An 18,600-nucleotide genomic window follows, 5' to 3' on the forward strand; every position below is an offset into this window, starting at 1 on the left:
GGTTTACTTAATATGCTTTATGAAGAGTGGAATGTCTTTACTCGTGGTTTAAATGACTTGATTAACAGAGAAATTCACAGAAAAGTAGAGCAAATGAAATTACAGCTCAAATCGTTTTTAAGAAATCATTGCACTTGTCAAATCAGGTTCTTTTGCTGTAGCTTCATTATTACATGACCTCATCATCACACACAGCAGAGTCCTGTTATCATCTTTCTACTTGTACATTTCTATTATATATATACATACAGTTAAAATCAGAATTATTAGCCTCATTCAAATTTTTAAAAAATATTTCCCAAATTATGTTTAACAGAGCAAGGAAATTTTCACATTATGTCTGATAATATTTTTTTCTTCTGGAGAAAGTCTTGTTTTATTTAAGCTAGAATATAACCAGTTTAAAAAATTTTAAACACCATTTTAAGAACAAAATTATTAGCCCCTTTAAGCAAATTTTTTTCTATAATCTACAGAACAAACCATCATTATTCAATAACTTGCCTAATTACCCTAACCTGCCCAGTTAACCTAATTAACCTAGTTAAGCCTTTTTAAGTCACTTTAAGCTGTATAGAAGTGTCTTGAAAAATGTCTATTAATATAAAATATCTATTAATATAAACTATTATGTTTAGAAATGTGTTAAAAAAATCTGCTCTCTGTTAAACAGAAATTGGGGAATAATGTAAACAGGGGGCTAATAATTCAGGGGGGGTAATAATTCTGACTTCAACTATGTATGTATGTGTGTGTGTGTGTGTGTGTGTGTGTGTGTGTGTATATATATAATTATATATATATGTGTATATATATATATATATATATATATATATATATATATATATATATATATATATATATATATATATATATATATATATATATATATATATATAATTTATGCCCAAGCACAACTCAAGCATAAATATAAAGCATCACGTTGCGCAAATCCACGAATGAAGAAATAATGTCCTTTTATTGTTAACAGAGTTCTTATTCATTTTGCTGTAAAAAAATATCATAAAGAGGGAATTGTAATTGTATTTTCGATAAGAAACTGATTTTTAGTGAAGGTTATATTTTTTAAATAAAAAATATTATTGAAGGAAGACAACTGGAGAGCCACGTCTTTTTGGAAAAAACTCGAAAGCCATAAGTTCCCTACCACTGTACTAAAGTATCATCTTCAGCCTTCAAAGAACATCAGTGAAGTAGAACTTCACTTTTGTTTTGCTTGAACACCAGTCCTGGGACATGTTCAAGCTCAAGCTGGTGCACATGTTTCTATGGTTTCCAGGTTGAACAACATGTTTCCAGTCCAGTCTGAAAATTCTTTAGAATGAACACAAAGAATGGCCTTCTCAGCTGTTATAGTCACAACAGTTGCATCAGAACAGGGGAATCAATGCAGGACTATTTCCTAATGAAAGCGTTTTGAAACAGGGTTGAAAGCAGCCCTGGTGTACTGGATTTTGCACTGCCAGAAGAAGCAGAGTCAATCAAGTAGTTTTCAGCTTCTTGAGATCAAAAACTAGAACATTTAGAAACCTGGAGCTAGAAAATGCTTGAAAATGCCTTACATGAATGGAGCTATTTGGTATGAAACTCCTGAATTATCGTGCTGAAATCAAGGTATTGTGCTCTTCCTACCAAGTTGCACGTTTGCACGTTGGCCTGGGATACAGGAGGTCTTAAAATGGCAGTCCTGCCATAAATTCCAGCTTTGTTAACCTCTCAAGTCATGACCCACAGTTTGGGTTATGTCTGGGTCACACAGGGGTTGTAGTTTTGAGGCATTCAGCACTGTCCCGTGGGATGTTCCTTTACTTCAAAGTGAAAGTCAGCTTGTTGCTATTCTGAAATGCTGATACATATTTCTTAAAACTTTCAGCCGTTTTCTCACAACATCAAACACAATGCCAGGACAAAATAAAGGCCTAATAACAGTGTTCTAGAAAATAAAACAGAGGAAGCATATATATTGAAAATGATAAGGGTTGCAAGACTGACCCTTGGGGAACACCACACTGTAACTGAGCCAAAGTAGAGAAAAGGTTACCTAAATCAACAGAGATTGTTCTTTGTCTTAGATAGGAAGGGAAATAACTGGTGCACTTACTGGATATCAACCATACTTCCAAGTGATGAAATTGAATATTATTGTCTGTTGATTCTTATTTTTTATTGCAGAATGGCTAAATCTGAAACTATGGAGAGTGAAATATCATCAGTAACCTTCAATAATGCAGACTATAATGCTATATACGTGTCTAAAGCCAAACTGCGTTATACATAAGATGCTAAATGTATTGGTTTATGAACAGAGTAGGAGTTTAATTCGCATTGCCAGCAATAAGTCAAACTTGTTTCCATTGCATGTTGGACTCCGGCGGGGCTGTTCAGAATTTTTATAGACAGAATTTCAAAGCGCCTTGGGCTGTAGGGAGTCCGGTTCGAAGACCAGAGGATCTCATCTCTGTCATTCGCAGACAATGTTTTTCTGTTGGCTTCATCAAACATGGGCCTTCAGCATGCACTGGGGCGGTTTGCTGCCAAGTGTGATGCAGCTGGGATGAGTATCAGCACCTCCAAGTCCGAGGCCATGGTCCTCCACCTGAAAAAGGTGGTTTGCCACCTTCACATTGGAGTAAGGTCTTGTGGAGGAGTTCAAGTATCTTGGGGTTTTGTTCACGAGTGAGGGAAAGATGGAACGTAAGATTGACAAGCGGATTGCTGCAGTGGCAGCAGTAATGACGTCGATGTACTGGTCCATTGTGGTAAAGAAGGAGCTGAGCCGAAAGGCAAATCTACGTTCCTACTCTCACCTATGGTCATGAGTTTTGGATCATGATCGAAAGGACAAGATTTCTGATACAATCGGCCAGATGGAATTTCCTTTACAGGGTGGCAGGGCGCACCCTTATAGATGGGGTGGGGAGCTCTGTCAACCTGGAGGAGCTTGGAGTAGAGCCGCTACTCCTCCACATTGAGAGAAGTCAGCTGAGGTGGTTCAGGCATCTGTTTTGGATGCCTCCTGGACGACTACCTAGGGAGGTGTTCCAGGCATGCCCCACCGGAAGGAGGCCTCGGGGAAGACCCAGGACACGCTGGAGGGACTATGTCTCTCGGCTGGCCTTGGAATGCATCAGGATCCCCCCGGAGAAGCTAGAGGAAGTGTCTTGGGGGAGGGAAGTCTGGAGTTCTCTCCTAAGACTGTTGCGACCCGGCCCCGGAAAAAAAAACGGTTGAAAATGAATGAATGAATGAATGAATGTATTGTTTTATTGTAAATGGACTTATACCATTTTAAATTTGGTTCAGAGAGTTGAGTTTATTATATTAGCAATTGTAAAAACTAACACTGTTTATGTTTGTTATTTTTCGTCTCTATTGTTAAAGGGATAGTTCACCCCAAAAATGAACATTTACTCACTATTTACTCACCCTCAAGTGGTTTCAAACACTAAACAAGATATTTTGAAGAAAGTTGATAGTAAGAAAAACAGATATTATGGAAGTCAATAGTTAAATGTTCCCAACTTTTTTTTTAAAATATCTTCTTTTGTGTTTAACAGAAGAAAGGAACTCATAAAGGTTTAAAACACTTAAAGAGTGAGGAAATAATGACAGAACTTTCATTTTTTGGTGAACTATTATTAATTAATCTTAGCTACAGTTTTTGAGATCATTTAACATGCAGTTAAAGAACAATGTTGATTTATATATTATTTTAACTTTAATTTTTCAGTTGCGTCATGAACAATTTGTCATTGTTTGCTCACTCTAATGTATGAAATAGAGGAAAAGTTGGCTAAATTTACAGGTGTGTCCCAAATCACATACCTGTGCACTATTCTGTGCCATTTTGTAGTATAAATAGTCTAAGTAGTTCCCATTCCCTTTAAAAGTCAGTTTCGGCACGCCATGGCACATTTGCTATTTACAGGCATCCCAAGTTGAGAATAGTCCCGGTGGAGACTGAGATGATTTGCAGGAGGTTGTGGAAGTCATGCCACATATGTGAAGAGCGGGGGGTGGGGGGCCTTAACAAGCCTACTTTCTAGACCAGCACACCCATGAGTCTACAAAGTGGCACAAATGGATTTGCTATTCAAACAACGTGGTGCAAAACGTGAAAATTAGGGTTGCGTTGGTCTCTTTGTAGCAACAAATCGCACTAACCATGTCTTGCGGCAGGTGTATGATAGGACCCTCAGTGCACTTTAAATACCCGGATGATGCACTTATTCAACCGTCAATGTGAAGTGTGGAATGTTTGACACTTTGCACTCAATGGTTGTTGCTTTGCTCACGTAGCTTTCGACCAATGATGATGAATGCGGTTATACTCATGGCAGGTATTATTTGGTACTTTGGTCTTTTATTTAGCTAATTTGGCAACAGTCAAACATCATATGGAAAATTTGAATTTCCACTTAGTAAAAAAACAGTAGTGTTCCACTTACATGACACTACACATACTATGCTGTTGAGTATGTAAGCACATAGGTACATAGTGCATAGTGTATAGTGTGCCATTTGGGATGCAGCTAATGTTCTTTTAGATAGGAAGGAAAAACCAATGCATGGTAGGCCTTCCCTTGAATATGTCTTTGGACTGTGGGGGAAACCGGAGCACTCGGAGTACCTGGAGAAAACTGCGTAAATGAACCCCCAACTTATGTTGCTTATGTTTTACACAGCAGATCCTCTTCCAGCAGCAAGCCAGTATGGGAAACACCCATACACCCACACACTCATACACTAAGGCCAGTTTAGTTTATTCAATTCACCTATACCACATGTCTTTGGACTGTGGGGGAAACCGGAGCACCTGGAGGAAACCCATGCGAACTACCAACCTTACTTTGAGGCAAGAGTGCTAACCACTGAGCCACCGTGCCGCACAAATAAATCATGGTTGAGTTACTGCCTTTTTAAACAGAGGCCAGTTTACAATGTAAAACTCAAAAAGTTAAGGTAACTCAAACCATTTTAAGAAACTAATTGCAACAAAGCATTTAAGTTCATAAAAGAATCTTAATGAGTACTGTGAACTTAATCTATTTGAGTAAACGAAGCAATTTAAGAACAGTTAAACCCAATAAATGAACAGTGCTGTAAAACCCAATGAGTAAAGGCAACTCAGACCATTTGAGGAAACCGATTGCTACAAACCATTTGAGTTAAAAAAAAACTAATCTATATGAGTACTATGAACTTACTCCATTTAAGTTGAAGTAATGAGGTATTTAATTAACTCATTACCTTCAACACTGAGTTCAAAACTATATTCAAATGACTAGAATTAACTTTCAGTCAATTTGGAGTTAACTACCCACATTTCATTTGATAAAGTTAACCGTTGGGTCTTACAGTGTAATAATAAGCATCCACACAAAAGCAGGACTGGCGCCATGATCACCTTGACATAGACAGACACCAAATTTCAATTATGCGACTCAGCAAAACATGAGAAACCTTCGATTAAAAATGTATGAAACTTAAAACGGAGAAGCAACAGAGTTCATGTAAGTCTGCGCATATTGGAGAGGTGGGACTGTGATTATTGCAGTTACGAGACTCCCAAACAGCACCGGGGAACAGCAGCACGATTTGTCAAACAGAAATGAATGATAGAAGCAGACAGACAATTGAAGTCTTTCACTGTAAAGGGAAACAGGTATAACTTCATCAATGCGCATCAAATAAGTCCAGAGAATAAGTGGAGTGAGTGGAGTCCAATAGTCTGTGGTGTTCCCTCAGGCTTTCTTTTTATTTCAAATCTAAGCAAATGTAGGCAGGAAGAGAAATGTCGAACTGCAGCACGACATTCAGCCAGAACGAATCTGTCAGACTCCGCTGTTTATCTACAATCATTGAATTTTCGAGAAAAGTTCCTCTGTGAAAATGGCGTTTGAATATACCTGCTTGAAAAAAAATCTGTGAGCAGAGATGGGAAGTAATGAAGTACAAATACTTTGTAGATTTTTCTGGTATCAGTACTTTACTCCGTTATTTGTTTTAGACAAATTTACTTTTGCATCTTCTTACATTTTTACAAAAATTCTGTATTTTCTACCCCTTACATTTTTAAATGAGGCTCGTTACTTTTGTTTTCACGTGTTTGGTCATGCGATCTACATTATTTCTTGTCATTGCGCAATTTGAGAGCGTTTTTGATGCGGCCATTTTTCGTCATTGCGCGCCTGCGTGCTATAGCGTGCAGCTTTTTCTTCTAAGGCTATCACGCACCTTAAGTAGGCTACTTTATAAAGATTACTTAAGAAAGGCAAGGGTGACTACGCAGATGAAACAAAGGGAGTCGGCTTTGTTTACATTTTTTTTAATAGATTTTTTCATTCACTATATAATTTAACATCAAGGCATGTAAATTTTAACAAATGTTTTACAACTTACAATTTATGAATAAAAATATAATACAAAAGATCCTAAATTTATCATGTGAATAAAAGATTAAGCAACTGTTTTTAGGTTGTAGTCATGCCTGTGCAGCCTTTAGCAATGAATGAATGTATTAACAGAACTAATGTTTATTCATTAAATAAAATACCAACAATATCCTGAAAAAAAAAAACACTAAAATAATGAATTGTGTAGGAGAGCTGCTGAATAAAAAGAAAAAATAGCAGTCAAATACGATAAATATTTATTTTAGCAAAAGAAATATGTTTAAAAATGTCTATGCAGCGGATGCGTATATATATATATATATATATATATATATATATATATATATATATATATATATATATATATATATATATATATATGACCAATATCACACTCGTAGCAGTGCGATATGGCTGTACATCGGCACTGGTGGGAGGCGTGCCTTAGTGCCCCCGCCAGTGCCAATATACAGCAATATTGCACTGCTACGAGTGTGATATTGCGTTTATACAACAGTTTGACGGCATAATTGTGTACATAAAAACAAAATCAAACATGGAGAGTCTCAAAAACCCTTTTGTATGAGGAAATACTTTCTACCGCGTTGGATACAAATCATAAGCTGACAGTTAAACAGCTGAGCAAGCATCTTTTAAACTTTAGATCTGTAGTGTCTGCTTTTTGTTGGCTGTATGTGGGCGGAGTAATACACAAAAGGTAAAGAGGCTGTACAGGTGCTGATATTACTTAAATATATCACGGCTATCTGACAATCAAATTCGAGAACCAGACAGAACTGTTGTGTGTGTATATATATATATATATATACATACACACACACACACACACACACATATATATATATATATATATATATATATATATATATATATATATATATATATATGTATATATATATATATATAAATGTATATATATATATATATATATATATATATATATATATATATATATATATATATATATATATATATATATATATTACACAGAATTCAATGTAAAATGTGAGACACTAAGTATATAAACATGAATGGCAGCTGTTGTTTTTGATCCAACTGAAGCAAAACTACAAGCTGAACGCTGTATGGGTCAGGATGTTAATACTTGGGGGTAACCAGATATTTCCCAAGTGAAACTAAAACATGTAGTTGTAATGGGTACTTTTAACTTAAGTACATTTTTGATGTCGTACTTCTTTACTTTTACTTTAGTACAAAAGTGTAATCATTACTTCAACTTATACCCGAGTCGTTTTAAACATGAGGATCTGTTCTTCTAGTAAAGGATTTGTGTACTTTTGCCATTTCTACATGTGACAAAGAAGTGACTTACAGTACAGAAATGTGGCATGGTTTTGACCTCTCTCCTAAACACATGAGCTCATCTTGGGCTTAATTTTACACTGAATAACATGTGGGATAACCAAGGGGAAACATTTATCCATCTTCCCTGAGCAATTCAATTAGCTCTAAAATTCATTTGACTTCTTATCGCATGCATGTTTTACCACAGTAAAACCTTCCTCAAAATTAACCTCAGATTTCCTCAACATTTCCCATGGCATATACTAATGAATGGCCTTATTGTGCTCAACTCAATATAATTTGCTTTACACAATATACATCTCTATATTCTTGTGTGCGTTTGCAATTACCTTAAGAAAACCCTCATTAACAAGATTAAACTGTTTGTGATTTAGCAAAAATTGCCCTCTCCCCGGATCTAATTTCCAAAACAAACCAAGTATTCCAAGCATGCCAACCTTATCCTCAGAGTTCAGGGGAAAAGGAGTCAACAGTGGACTGATTCATCCATCTTTTAACTCAATCGTTAACTTTTGTCAGTGCGGTCACAGGACAGTAAGGCTACGGTTTTGTCAGTGGTTATGTCAGAACATACCCACACATATTCATGATGGAATTCAGATGGGGAATTAAGATACCATCACAGTAAAGTCACATGAGGACTAAATTAGATGAGTGAATTATGACATGCGATGAAGATCGGTCAATACAAGAGCTGTCCACAAATAAATTAATAGCAGTGTTGGGGAGTAACGGAATACATGTACCAGCGGTACGTATTTAGAATACTATTCATGAGTAACTGTATTCCGTTATAGTTACTATTTTTAAACAGGGTATTAAGAATACAGTTACTTTCCAAATACCATTGGAATACTTCAGGCGATGAGTGTCTGGCCCATAATAATATTACTAAAATGCCGCCAAAACCATAGAAACAGAAGCTACACTCCCGACTGCAATCACCAGCGTTAACTCAGTGAGACTCACGCAAATGGCACTATTTTCATGTTCTCACGCCACACAAAGGACGATCGCAAACACCGAACAACCAGACAACAACCATGATTTTCAAGTAAACTAAAGTTTCGTTTACGCTTCTTAAATTTACGTTCGCTTTTCTAAAACAAATGTGGGCGGGACTTAAGGGCCAAAGTTAGCCAAAGTTGGCAGCCCTGGTTAACTTGAGTGTACAAATATGGAGGATTCAGACCTGGGGCCTAATATACGAAGACTTGTGTGGAAATCATACTAAAACATTGCGTACGCACAAAGCTGTAAATGTGCGTACGCAGAAAAAAATTCAGATGTATGAAACACTGCGTATGCCGAATCCCACGCATATTCTTTGTACATCCTAATGAATGTGAAACTGAGCGCAACATGCATGAGCGCAAAAAAAAAAAACGAAAAATATTATTTATATATATATATATATATATATATATATATATATATATATATATATATATATATATATATATATATATATATATATATATATATAGTCAGAATTATTAGCCCCCATTTGAATATTTTTTTCTTTTTTAAATATTTCCCAAATGATGTTTAACAAAGCAAGGTAATTTTCACAGTATGTCTGATAATGTTTTTTTCTTCTGGAGAAAGTCTCATTTGTTTTATTCCGGCTATAATAAAAGCAGTTTTTAATTTTTTAAAAACCATTTTACAGTAAAAATTATTAGCCCCTTTAAGCTATATTTTTTTCTCGATAGTCAACAGAACAAACCATTGTTATACAGTAACTTGCCTAATTAACCTATCCTGCCCAGTTAACCTAATTAACCTAGTTAACCCTTTAAATGTCACTTTAAGCTGTATAGAAGTGTCTTGAAAAATATCTAGGTAAATATTATTTACTGGCATCGTGGCAAAGATAAAATATATCATTTATTAGAAATGAGTAATTAAAACTATTTTGTTTAGAAATGTGTTGAAAAAATCTTCTTGCCGTTTGGATAAAAAAAATAAACAGGGGTGCTAATAATTCAGGGGGGCTAATAATTCTGACTTCAACCGTATATATATATTTATAAATGTAATTGGAAAAAACCTAAAGACACAACTGGAGTGATGCTAAGATCATTTAACAAATCTTTTCCATGAATATTAATTTATAAGAATGATATTATAGACAATATAGACAATTCTATATAATAAAATAAGAGTTTTATAGAATTATCTGTGTTGTCTTACACCCGACTCATGGCTGAGAGGTTTTTATTAAGTCTTACCTCCCTGACTCATCGTCCCTCCTTTATCTTCATACAAAAACTCTATCAGGAGCCATGCTTAGTATAAATAAGATCACCATCATATTATTTAAACTTTGTTTTGTCAACTTGCAAAACTAACTGCGTGCCGACACCTCCGCATAAAAGATTGTGGTCACACTTTGCAATAAGGTTCATTAGTTAATGTTAATTAATGCATTTACTAACATGAACGAACAATGAACAATAGATATACTACTGTATTTATTCATGTTAGTTAACGTTAGTTAATGAAAATACAGTAGTTCATTGTTAGTTCATGTTAACTCATGGTGCATTTACTAATGTTAACAAGCATGGACTTGAATGTTAATAATGCATTAGTAAATGTTCAATTATTATTAATAAATGCTGTACAAGTGTTGTTCATGATTAGTTCATGTTAGTAAATGCATTAACTAATGAACCTTATTGTAAAGTGTTACCAAGATTTTTACGCAGGTTTCACTAAGCATGAGAGGCGTGTAAGCAGTGAGCGGGAAAAAAATAGTATTTCTCATCTTGCGTGCACGGATCTGCTTGGACAACACTGGAATACATCACATCCGGTCTGTCGCATATGGTCTAGTTACAGGAGTACAAATATTTCAACGTATCCGCAGTTCAAATCCGATCTGAATATTCTGCATGACGAGCAGTGGCGTAGCGTACCGGCCCGCAGGGCACGCACCGCGGGTAAACAATTATTATTTACAATAATTGTAAATCCGGCAACTGCAATAATCAAACTCTTGGGAACAACTGTAGTCGGAACCAAAGTTCAGAGGTCTGTGTTCTCTGAACACCTCTTAAGCGGTGGACTACTTCATTCTGATTGCTTGCCGCCGAACCGCGTTATAGCTCATACCATAAAGTTGACTTGATTTCAACTCTCCTCGACGCCCACACAGGAGAAGACGCGCCGCGCTCTTTCTCGCCGCCGGCTCTCTTTAAAAATAAATGACTTCTGGCTACTTTGACGCTCTCGCCACTTTTGGTTTGTGATCGCTCCTCAGTTTGTGAACCCCCCCCCCCCCCCCCCCTTCATCAGGGGGCCCCATCAGTGATCCCTGCAGGGGGGCCTCCACATTTTGCGCTACGCCACGATGATCGTAATTCCATGCAGCTCCCAAATCACTCTACATTGAAAATCTGCTTGTTGTTTGTTGTGTGCAGTGGAAAGACGGCTTAAATGGGGTCTAGTGACGCCCCTGATTAAGACTATGACTGCATTTCTGAGAAGCATCATAGCACTTACAATGCTTTTGGGGAATGCAGTTGGCTGAGATGTCAGGCTTTATAAAGTCAATGTGGATAATTAGGATAACAGATTAAGGGGCTGTCAACTTTTGTGCAATGCAAGGTATAGTTAAGCACTTTTTGTGTCAAAGAATCTTACAAATGGTTTCCTGGTATGGGATGTTGCATGCAGTCTGTTTGTGCCCTTTCAGCACTTCCTACAAGAGATGCAGATTTGACAAAACGTGCAGTGTTATACAAATGCAGAGTATCAGTTTCATGCAAAGACAACAGCGATATTGCAGCAAGACGCACCGGACAAAAGGACAACAGAACAATGAAGTCTAAAAGGACTATTCATACATTTTTCTTTAGCTTAGTCCCTTATTTATAAAGTGACACCACAGCAGAATGAACCGCTAACTATTCTAGCAAATGGTTTACACATCGGCTGCCCTTTCATCTACAACCCATTACTGGGTATAAACCACACACTCTCTCATTCACAAACACACATACACTAGGAACAATTTCATTCATTCATTTTCTTGTCGGCTTAGTCCCTTTATTAATCCGGGGTCACCACGGCGGAATGAACCTCCAACTTATCCAGCAAGTTTTTACGCAGCGGATGCCCTTCCAGCCGCAACCCATCTCTGGGAAACATCCACACACACACACTACGGACAATTTAGCCCGCCCAATTCACCTGTACCTCATGTCTTTGGACTGAGGGGGAAACCGGAGCACCCGGAGGAAACCCACACGAAGGCAGGAAGAATATGCAAACTCCACACAGAAACGCCAACTGAGCCGAGGATCGAACCAGCGACCTTCTTGCTGTGAGGCGACAGCACTACCTACTGCGCCACTGCCTCGCCTAGGGACAATTTAGTTTATCCAATAGTGTCTTTGGACTGTGTGGGGAAACTAAAGCACCCAGAAGAAACCCATCTGAAAACGGGGAGAACATGCAAACTCCACATAGAAATGCCAACTGACCCAGCCGGGACTCAAACTAGCGTGCTAACCATTGATCCACCCTGCATTAAAAAATGATATGTAAATGATAAAGGAAAATGATAAATTTGGCCCAAATGACAGAGGACAAATGTGGGCCACAGTCGGCAAAATAGTGGCATAGGGTAATCTTGGTCTAAACCTAAACTGGCTCACACGTGTAGGTGCAAATGTGGCCCAGTTATCTTAAAACATATGTGTGCCACTTTCGGCAAATATTCGGCTCAGTAAACTTTTTCTAATGCAGCCGTTAGACTATAGTGGCCCAGAGAAGATATGGCAAATGTGGCCCAGTTGTCTTAAAACATATGTGTCACGTTAAAAAAATAAGAGTCAAAGAGGATCCAAGTGCAAGTGATAAAGTTTATTTGACCAAGTCCAAATAAACAAACAAAGAAAGTGACAGGCTAGGAGGACGACGAACACAGGGCAGGAACAGACAGGAAAACAGGGTCCAGAAAATTCTCCTCAGGGGCCTGAGCACAGATAACTCACATGAGAACAGATGTAACGAACTGACAAAGAAACATAGAAACCTTGCCCTGATATAGGGCTAATAATGAGCCTCAGCGGGTGTGTAATCAGCCCCGCTGAATTTCGTCATGTCACGTGAGCATAACAAATACACATGGACAACCAAAACAAAACAAACCCACGTGATTAAACATACACTCCGGAAAAGCGCACAAACCTGCAACCGTGACAATATGTGGGACACTTTTGCTGAATATTCGGCACAGTAAGCTCTGGCTAATGTGGATTTGAGCCTATAGTGCCCAGAGAAGATTTGACAAATGTGGCCCAGTTAACCTAAAACAAATGTGGGCCACTTTTGGCAAATATTTGGCACAGTTAGCTCTGGCTAATGTGGCTGTGAGCCTAAAGAGGCTATAATAAGTAAAACTGTTGCATAATTATGAAACTTTAGCAAATTCAACTTAACTGTTCCAAGTTACAATGGATTTACTCACTATTTGAGTAAAAGCAACTTGTCGATTTAAAGGCAACAGTTTACTCTCTTTGAATTAGTAACTAATCACTTTTTACAGTCTGCCTTTTATCCACATCCCTAGTACAACATTTGCTTTTCACAGTCCAGTCAGTTTCTGTTGTGTATAATATGGAATGCATGTTCCAGGAACATATTAGAGTTTGCTTTCTACTGTACGCTCTTAAAAGAATTAGATCTCTCTTGAGAAAATCAAGTGCACTTAATTGAATTGAGTGTGCACTTCCAGTGTACTACAAAACTTCAGAGAACATTTTATGAAAATACTTTTATGAAAAACTGTAATCCAAAAAAAAAAAAACTATTAAATAAAAGGTCACTGAGGTCTACTTAAAGAAGTCTCTGTTTAGTGTCTGTTTCTTAGAGCAGTTGCTGTTTTCATAAGTGCAGTTGGTCCCACTTTATATTAAGTGTCCTTAACTACTATGCACTTGCCTCAAAAATAAATACAATGTACTTACTGTGTTTATAATGTAATTGAGAACATTTGTGGCGCTCTTGAGTTGGGATAGGGGTTGGGTTATGGACAGGTTTGGTGGTATGGATAGGTTTAAGGGTGGGTTAATGTTTAGGGAATGGTCAGCAGTGTATTTACAAATGTAATTACAGAAGTTAATTACAGATGTAATTTCATACAGGTATTTAATCAAGCATAAGTACTCAATAAATACATGTATTTACACAATAAGTACATTGTAACAAACTATTAACTCCTGTGTAAGTACATATTAGTTAAGGCCACTTAATATAAAGTGGGACCGTGCAGTTTATAAATAATTACAATTAATCAAGTTAAAAGTAAAATAAAAAAGTATCCTTTTTGTCCCACTTGTAATTAACACGAATACATTTTCATTTAATTGCATTAATCATGCCCCAAGCATATTATTTTCCCTACTATATAGCATACCTTGGAACAGGGCCGGAGTGGGACTCTTTATCATCCCTGGAGTTTCAAGCCTCAGACCGGCCCACCTCAGTTCACCACTGACTATATTAAAATAAGGTTATTTCCAATTCAGTTTCTAATAACACTATCACGTCTTTTTTTGAGAAAACAGCTCTTTTAGATCTTAAAATGTTCAACAACCCTTACAGTATTATGTCTGAACAATAAAAATGGAAAAAAAAAAAATTGTTACTCAGACAAGGACCGAACCCAGGTTGGCATAATCTAAAGTACTAACCACTGTACCACAACAGCTGTATGTTGAATGGTGACTTATCTAGTAATACCATCATTAATCTGCAGGCTGCATCCTGCTCACGAGGCTATGAGAAAATAGATAAAAAGAGCAGAGCTGCGGTAAAATAATGAATAAGAAGGCTGTGGTCAAGTAAATAAATAAATTATTTTTAAAAAGTGTGACTGCTGAGAGCAACAGATTCTGAAACTAGGGACACCGGCCCTCGCGGCCAAAAAACGGACCGGCCCACCGGGAATTCTCCCGGTCCTCCCGATTAGCCAATCCGGGCCTGCCTTGGAATCTTGTGACCAATCATTCAGAACCAAATATTCTAGAGGGCCATATTATAATAGGCCTATTTGATGTTTAATGCTAAAAAGCCCCAGATTTTGTTTTGAATAAAAATAACGTCTCCATTTTACAAAAACCACTGAGCCAAAGAAACAGGTTGCTCTGCTCTTTTTGTTAACGATGAAATGTCATTAGCATTAGCTAAAAAATACAAGTGTTTTTGATTCCCGACCTATTTAACTTTCCAGCCTATAAGCTGAAGACTGCTCTATGGAATTGAAGAAGTGGCAACAAATGCACACTATAAATCATGAGGAGGATGAATTACCATTTCGGAATTCACAGAATATGTGGTGCATAATGGCTGAAGATGCTAGGCCTCTGCGATCTTGGCAGAAGAAGCGCAGGCAAAGATGGTGGCAGGGCACACTCTGTTTTTCTCAAGTGCCTAAATTGATTTCGGTGTGGAGTTTCTTGGGCAGCAGCCAGTGGCTAATGCAGTATCATCCTGCCACTCCCTTTCTCAGACACAGACCTATAAAGAGAGATGGACATCTGCGCTGAATATGAAACACTCAAGGCCTTAAGACAGGACAGCCACAAACATGAGTGCGTGCACTCATACAGGGGAAACATGTTAACACTTCAAATGTTGTTCTGAAGAGTGCTGGAAACTGATATCCAACAAATGGACATCAATGGCTACCGGTTTCCAACATTCTATAAAGTATTTTCATTTGTGTTCAACAGAATGAAGAAACTCAAACAGGTTTGGATTCAAATAGGAACAATCAATGTAATGCCTTGCCCAAACATCATCATAATGAAATCTACTTTAAGGCAATTTCAGACTGTTTTGACTGTAACAAAGTAAGAACTCTGTTATTCAAAAATCTAATAGCAATCACATTAAGAGTATGGCAGATAAAAACTACATCTAAACCAGAATTAATAACATTTAAAACTTTCTCCATAGTCCTATTTCACAATGCACATGCTTGGTTACTTTGAAACTACTTGTTGGTTTTATACAGTGTTTTAAGCTATTACTTGACGTTACTTTAAAAATGTGAGTAACCCTGCTGAAAACAACAGCTTAAACCAGCCTAGGCTGGTTGATTGGTTTTAGCTGGTCAACCAGACTGGTTTTAGAGAGGTTTTGGCCACTTCCAGGCTGGTTTGCAGCCATTTCCAGCCTGGTATTAGCTGGTCAGGCTGGAAAATGACCAGCTAAAACCAGCTAAAATCAGCTTGTCCAGCCTGGTTTAAGCAGCTGGTTTGGGCTGGGGTCCCAGCCTGGCAAGGCTGGTCACGCTGGTTTTAGCTGGTCATCTCCCAGCCTGGGAATAATTATTATTGCATATAATTAATTACACAATAAAGACTATAAGCTGTAAAAAAAAAAAAGAAAATTAAAAAGTGAGTGAACTTAACTGATGAACAGGGCCAGACGGAATCTGCGGACGTTTTTTGCTATTTCTGCGGAGAATTTTGGTAAAAATCTGCGGATTTCTGCAGAATTATTTTGGGAGTATCATAACTAAAACCTTAATATATTAAATAAAAAGTAATAAATTACTGAATCAAAAATGAATAAATTCAGATTTACACATTTACTCAAGTAAATAAACAGAATTAATAATGGGCTAAAAATCTGCAGAAATCTGCGGAATTCTGCAGTAAATCTGCGTAATTCTGCACGCGCAGATTCTGTGTGGGCCTACTGATGAACGAACCACATAGTTCATTAATAATTTAATTATATATATATATATATATATATATATATATATATATATATATATATATATATATATATATATATATATATATATATTTATATTTATAATATAATATATTATAAACTTAAATTATTATAATATAAAAATGTATTAATTTAATAACTTATTTAAGGCAACAATTTTACATTTTTAAACTAATTTCTTTTTAAACTAATTTTAAAAGTAATTACAAGATTTACATTTGATTATTCAATCTTTGTCTGGAAACTATAAAGCACTGTTTATTTCATTCGACATATTGCTCTTTTGTATTCATCTGTGTTTGTAATTTGTTTATTATATTTTACGCAGAAATCCTCCCACACAATATCATCCCAATCAATCTAAAATTATGAATTCTTACCAAACGATTAAAGACATCTGGTGAACTTGTGCTTATATCGCAATATATATTGCAGAAAAGAAATATATTTCTTTAGTCTCCCTAGGAATTTCTTTAGTCTCCCGTATTTCACACCCATCTTCGATCTCCTGTTCTTTCTCTTGTAATTTGTGTGGCCCAATCTAGTTTTTATTAATTATTTTTTATTCATGTTTAATGTCGAGTTGTGATTTACAGATGTGTTCACCCAAAAACTGTTGTAGAAATGTTGTCAATTTTGCTACAAGTTCACATCAATTAAAAAACATGCTTTTGTATTCTTTTATTTTATTTTCATTATAACCTATATAAATAGAAACCTAATTAGCTTTTATTAACCTTTACATAGGCTGTGAGATAAAAAAAAAAACAGAAAAATAATATTGATAAAAAAAATAAAATGAATTATTAGCCCCCTGTTTATTTTTTCCCCCAATTTCTGTTTAACGGAGAGACGATTTTTCAGCACATTTCTAAACATAATAGTTTAAATAACTTATTTCTAATTACTGATTTATTTTACCTTTGTCATGATGACAGTAAATAATATTTGACTAGATATTTTTCAAGACACTTCTATACAGCTTAAAGTGACATTTAAAGGCTTAACTAGGTTAATTAGGTTAACTAGGCAGGATAGGGTAATAAGGCAAGTTACTGTATAACGATGGTTTGTTCTGTAGACTATTGAAAAAAATATATAGCTTAAAGGGCTAATAATTTTGCCTTATAATGGTGTTTTAAAAAATTAAATCTGCTTTTTTTTAGCAGAAATAAAACAAATAAGACTTTTTGTCAAGAAGAAAAAATATTATTATAATTATATACATATAATTAAATTATTACTGTTAATATTAGAATGACACTTTATTATTTATATATATATATAAATATAGACCTGGTATTAGCTGGTCAGGCTGGAAAATGACCAGCTAAAACCAGCTAAAATCAGCTTGTCCAGCCTGGTTTAAGCAGCTGGTTTTGGCTGGGGAATAATTATTATTGCATATAATTAATTACACAATAAAGACTATAAGCTGTAAAAAAAATAAAATTAAAAAGTGAGTGAACTTAACTGATGAACAGGGCCAGACGGAATCATTCTAATATTAACAGTAATAATTTAATTATATTAACCGGGCTGAGTCTGATTAGTACCAGAATGGAAGACCACTTGGGAAAAACTAGGTTGCTGGAAGTGGTGTCAGTGAAGCCAACATGGGCGCCCAAGTATAGTGAAGTGGATGCTGCACAGTGCACACTGGTGGTGGTGTGGAGATACAAAATAAATGTGTGGCCATACACAATAAATGCACTATATAAACGCACAATACTTACATAATAATATCATTACCAATATTAATATTAATGAAAAATATTAATCAAATATTTACAAGGCCCTCTATTGACCTCGATTGTTTTAGAACATCCAATTCAGTCGCCTATGGGACAAATGACTAGGAATAATAAAGGCAGAAAACGGTCTAACTACTTGCTCTACAAACAAATGTTTGCATGACTATATAGACCAAGTAGAAGAATATAATAAGGAAATTTGCAACATCAAACAGCGAGACGAGCAGTTATTAATGTCTAAAAATGAATAGAAGTGAATGAGACAGGAAGTCTCGAGCCAAAAAAATTCAAATGGCTGCAGCCACTCGTCGGCGAAGAAT

At 36.2% G+C, this 18,600-nt stretch overlaps 1 long non-coding RNA gene across 1 annotated transcript in view; it reads right to left on the reverse strand.

Moving 5' to 3' along the window:
* Positions 1-12,624: 12,624 nt before the first annotated feature.
* LOC137487363 (uncharacterized) overlaps positions 12,625-18,600 on the reverse strand; it is a 56,020-nt gene continuing 50,044 nt past the window's right edge. Inside the window, exons 3-4 of the long non-coding RNA XR_015505672.1 lie at positions 15,090-15,296; positions 12,625-12,750 (exon numbers count right to left, since the gene is read on the reverse strand). This is a non-coding gene — a long non-coding RNA (uncharacterized LOC137487363). The remainder of the gene's footprint in view (positions 12,751-15,089; positions 15,297-18,600) is intronic.

The sequence above is a fragment of the Danio rerio genome, chromosome 13 (genome assembly GCF_052040795.2).
Source record: "Danio rerio strain M-AB ecotype USA chromosome 13, GRCz13ab, whole genome shotgun sequence".
Classification (NCBI taxonomy): domain Eukaryota; kingdom Metazoa; phylum Chordata; class Actinopteri; order Cypriniformes; family Danionidae; genus Danio; species Danio rerio.